Source organism: Acartia tonsa, chromosome 2 (assembly GCF_053477335.1).
Source record: "Acartia tonsa isolate MP-2025a chromosome 2, ASM5347733v1, whole genome shotgun sequence".
Taxonomy (NCBI): Eukaryota; Metazoa; Arthropoda; class Copepoda; order Calanoida; family Acartiidae; genus Acartia; species Acartia tonsa.
Genome location: NC_137261.1, coordinates 47,445,100 through 47,450,581, shown reverse-complemented (window position 1 = coordinate 47,450,581; position 5,482 = coordinate 47,445,100). Strand labels below are relative to the sequence as shown.

General features: G+C 30.7%; 1 long non-coding RNA gene across 1 annotated transcript; it reads left to right on the top strand.

Moving 5' to 3' along the window:
* The first annotated feature begins 983 nt into the window (after positions 1 to 983).
* LOC145312831 (uncharacterized) lies at positions 984 to 5,011 on the top strand. Its single transcript, XR_013877139.1, has 3 exons — positions 984 to 1,100; positions 1,374 to 1,457; positions 4,906 to 5,011. It is a non-coding gene; the product is annotated as an uncharacterized LOC145312831 (long non-coding RNA).
* The last annotated feature ends 471 nt before the right edge of the window (positions 5,012 to 5,482 follow it).

The window sequence follows — 5,482 nt, the reverse complement described above, 5'->3', positions numbered from 1 at the left end:
TTTTTAATCTTAAACAATTTTGCCTAATAAGTAAGTTTTTCAAAATATCATTAAACTAAAAAGACTAAAAAAATATGTGTAAAAAAATGCTTTTTACTCAAAAACTAAATTTTTTATTTCATTTTTGTATAAAGTTTCTGCTAGTAACAAAAATAAAAGGATTTCTAGCTTAATTTTGCTAAAAAAGTCGTATCATGTTAAAAGTTACTTTTTCCTCAGTAACTTTTTCAAAACTTTAGCACTAAAAATCTCCGGTGTTAATGGAGGTAAAAAAAATATTTTTATATCTACTTACGTGGAATACTATAGAGAACAAGGACATATGCATTTTTTAATAATTCATTGAGAAATAAGGGCTGCAGATGCTTAAAAATACTTTTTCGAGGGTCATGCTGTATATTTAACTTGAAAACTTTTTAGAAACAGAGGAAAAGTAATAGTTTAAAAGCGAAGATGTTTTACATTTAGGGCCAGTCCTTCCATATTTCTGTACCGGATTGTTTTTAGGTATGTTAGAATCTATCAATCGTTGTTTAAACTTTGCCTAAAGATTCATGTAATATTTAGGTACAATTAAGATTTTGATAGTTATCCCATAGATTTATAGCTAAATTACAATTACATAAATTTTGCCTCGACATTCTACAATTCACTTTTTTACTTATTCAATTGTCCATGATACATTTTACATACTTCAGCACAACTACTCTATAATTTCACCATTTTGTTTCAGTTAACTTTTGTTTTGTAGATTTTAGGATGTTCTGAGTAAAATTGACCATAAAACTTTCTTTCTTTTCAGAATTATTTAATTTCGACTGTAAAGGGCAAAATTGAAACATTTATTTAAAACTTTTATTTTTAGCCTAAAATATGTAAAATTAGCATAGAAATTACGTTGGTATCTGTATAAAAAACCAATAATAAATAGATAAACTTATGTGCTGTACACATTTGTTTACAAATGAAACCAGTTCTAGTCTGAAAGATTTACTATAAAAGCATAGAACATTCGGATTAGAATTGTAGTCTGACCAGTAAAGTCCTAGCATTAACACTAGGCACAAACCCTCAGCTACCAAGTTCAAAAGCTTGGTTAGGTAAGTCCTTTCATAATAAAGGCGTGGAAGCCAGCTTTATTTATTGTACATTTATCATTTGTACTCTTGTTCATAGAGTGTTTAAGTGATAGATAATACTTTTACTTGTATCTTATAGCTCTAATTCATACAGTATTTGGGTGATTTTGTTAAAGCTTAAATTCCTTATGTTTTAGTATCTTAAAGAACCAATCCCTTTTATGTTTTATGGTTGGGTATATCAAATGTAGTAGTTGATATACCTAATCTATGTTTTTAATGTTAGATGTTTAGATTTTTACAGCATTAGAAGATTCAACTGATGTTTTGTTAATTTCTAAGATATTCTACCTTTCAGTCTGGATAGCTCAATGTTTGGTAAGATATTATAACTAATTTTGGATCATGGAAAGAAAACAAAGTCATTCCTTAATTAGGACAGAAGTCACCTTCCTAGGAAGGACATAAGTAGCTTCCCTTATGTGAGAATTTGTTAGATGAAGGGCATAACTTGTCTCCCTTAACAAAGATTTTGCAAGATGAAGGACATAAGTAGCCTCCCTTCACCACACAAAACCTAGCTTTTTGGTCCTTCACATAGCAAAATCTTGCATAAAATAGTTTATCTGTCCTTCACATAGCAAATTCTTGCAAAACATAGCATTTATGTCCTTCACATAGCAAATTCTTGCAAAACATAGCAAATTCTTGCAAATCATAGCAAATTCTTGCAAAACATAGCATTTATGTCCTTCACATAGCAAATTCTTGCAAAACATAGCAAATTTTGCAAAACATAGCAAATTCTTGCAAAACATAGCAAATTCTTGCAAAACATAGCATTTATGTCCTTCACATAGCAAATTCTTGCAAAACATAGCAAATTCTTGCAAAACATAGCATTTATGTCCTTCACATAGCAAATTCTTGCAAAACATAGCAAATTCTTGCAAAACATAGCATTTATGTCCTTCACATAGCAAATTCTTGCAAAACATAGCAAATTCTTGCAAAACATAGCATTTATGTCCTTCACATAGCAAATTCTTGCAAAACATAGCAAATTCTTGCAAAACATAGCATTTATGTCCTTCACATAGCAAATTCTTGCAAAACATAGCAAATTCTTGCAAATCATAGCAAATTCTTGCAAAACATAGCATTTATGTCCTTCACATAGCAAATTCTTGCAAAACATAGCAAATTCTTGCAAAACATAGCAAATTCTTGCAAAACATAGCAAATTCTTGCAAAACATAGCATTTATGTCCTTCACATAGCAAATTCTTGCAAAACATAGCAAATTCTTGCAAAACATAGCATTTATGTCCTTCACATAGCAAATTCTTGCAAAACATAGCAAATTCTTGCAAAACATAGCATTTATGTCCTTCACATAGCAAATTCTTGCAAAACATAGCAAATTCTTGCAAAACATAGCATTTATGTCCTTCACATAGCAAATTCTTGCAAAACATAGCAAATTCTTGCAAAACATAGCAAATTCTTGCAAAACATAGCATTTATGTCCTTCACATAGCAAATTCTTGCAAAACATAGCAAATTCTTGCAAAACATAGCATTTATGTCCTTCACATAGCAAATTCTTGCAAAACATAGCAAATTCTTGCAAAACATAGCATTTATGTCCTTCACATAGCAAATTCTTGCAAAACATAGCAAATTCTTGCAAAACATAGCAAATTCTTGCAAAACATAGCAAATTCTTGCAAAACATAGCATTTCTGTCCTTTACATAGCAAATTCTTGCAAAACATAGCAAATTCTTGGAAAACTTAGCATTTCTGTCCTTAACATAGCATTTTGGTCCTTCACATAGCAAAATCTCACAAAACATAGGTTTTTCTGACCTTTTTCTACCAGGAGATCAGAACTAAATCAGAACACACATAACAAGAGTTTTACATAATTTAACTCTGCATAAATTATGATAATTCATTACTATTACCCCTCCCCCCCCCCCTATTTAAAATTTACCCCTGCATAAATTATGATAATTCTTTATTATTACCCCTCCCCCCCCCCTATTTAAAATTTACCCCTGCATAAATTATGATAATTTATGCTGAGTTAAATGTACTGTTTGAACTTCTATCTAACAGGATATGAGAACTGGGAGGTTGTGACACAAAAGAGGCCAGCTATGGTGCCATGTAGGAAAAGTGGCATTGCATTCTAGTGCCTAAAAGGCGTCATAGCTGGCCCCTTTTCAGTCCATCATATGACATGGGAATGAGGTTGAGGAGCATTTTATGCAGTCTAAATTCCCAAGAATGCAATGCCACTTTTCCTACATGGCACCACCTCCCATGTCATATGATGGACACAAAAGAGGCCAGCTATGACGCCTTTTAGGAAAAGTGGCATAGCATAGTGAAATTTAGGCTGCATAAAATGCTCCTCAACCTCCTTCCCATGTCATATGATGGACTGGAAAGGGGCCAATTGAATAATTGTTAATCTGAATGTACTATGTAAACACTCTTGTTATGTGTGTTCTGATTAAGTTCTCATATCCTGTTAGATAGAAGTTCAAACAGTACATTTAACTCAGCATAAATTATCATAATTTATGCAGGGGTAAATTTTAAATAGGGGGGGGGGAGGGGTAATAATAAAGAATTATCATAATTTATGCAGGGGTAAATTTTAAATAGGGGGGGGGGGGGAGGGGTAATAATAATGAATTATCATAATTTATGCAGAGTTAAATTATGTAAAACTCTTGTTATGTGTGTTCTGATTTAGTTCTGATCTCCTGGTAAAAAAAGGTCAGAAAAACCTATGTTTTGTGAGATTTTGCTATGTGAAGGACCAAAATGCTATGTTAAGGACAGAAATGCTAAGTTTTCCAAGAATTTGCTATGTAAAGGACAGAAATGCTATGTTTTGCAAGAATTTGCTATGTTTTGCAAGAATTTGCTATGTTTTGCAAGAATTTGCTATGTGAAGGACATAAATGCTATGTTTTGCAAGAATTTGCTATGTTTTGCAAGAATTTGCTATGTTTTGCAAGAATTTGCTATGTGAAGGACATAAATGCTATGTTTTGCAAGAATTTGCTATGTTTTGCAAGAATTTGCTATGTGAAGGACATAAATGCTATGTTTTGCAAGAATTTGCTATGTTTTGCAAGAATTTGCTATGTGAAGGACATAAATGCTATGTTTTGCAAGAATTTGCTATGTTTTGCAAGAATTTGCTATGTGAAGGACATAAATGCTATGTTTTGCAAGAATTTGCTATGTTTTGCAAGAATTTGCTATGTTTTGCAAGAATTTGCTATGTTTTGCAAGAATTTGCTATGTTTTGCAAGAATTTGCTATGTGAAGGACATAAATGCTATGTTTTGCAAGAATTTGCTATGTGAATGACAGAAATGCTATGTTTTGTGAGGTTTTGCTATGTGAAGGACAGAAAAGCTAAGTTTTGCAACTTGAAGGACATAAGCAGCCTTCCTAATGTAAGAATTTGTCAGACAAAGGACATAAGTCACCTCCCTTAAGTTAGATTTTGTTAGATGAAGGACATAAGTAGCCTTCCTTAGACCAATTTTCAGTGACTTCTGTCCTAATTAGGAATGACTTTGTTTTCTTTCCATGATCCCTAATTTTTATTTTATTTTACTATTTTATTTCTGCTTTTGACCATCAATACTTTTAAGACATATTATCATTCTTATCTAATTCAAAGTCTTCAGCTCAGAATGGATAAGATTGATCATATTGTAGTATAATTTCATTCAAATAGTAGTAAAATCAAGTTAATTTAATGCAATTTAGGTTAATATTATATTTTATTTCAGTAAAACCACGTGTTAAGCTACATGAGATTCCATCTGATATTTATTATATTATATTATGTTAATTGTTATTATCTATACTTGTGAAATACAAGATTTAAATGTAAAACTCCTCTTATTTGATGAAAGATTAAATAGCTAGTAATTAAACTATTGATTGAAATTCTAAGGGTTACCAGGTCTCAAAATTCACAAAACATTGTTTGTAAAATGTTTGTAAAATGTTTTGTGAATTTTGAGACCTGGTAACCCTTAGATTTTCAGTCAACAATTTAAATCTCTAGTTATTAATTCTTACATCAAATAAGAGCGGTTTTACATTTAAATCTTGTATTTCACAAGTATAAATAATTACAATAACATATAATAATAAAATTAATTTCAGCTGGTATCTCATTAGCTTAACACATGGTTTTACTGAAATAAAATATAATATTAACCTAAATTGTATTAAATTAACTTGACTTTTCTACTATTTGACTAAAATTATTATATTAGATTACAAAATGATCAATCTTATCCATTCTGGGCTGAAGACCTTGAATTAGATAAGAATGATAAGATGTATTAAAAGAATTTA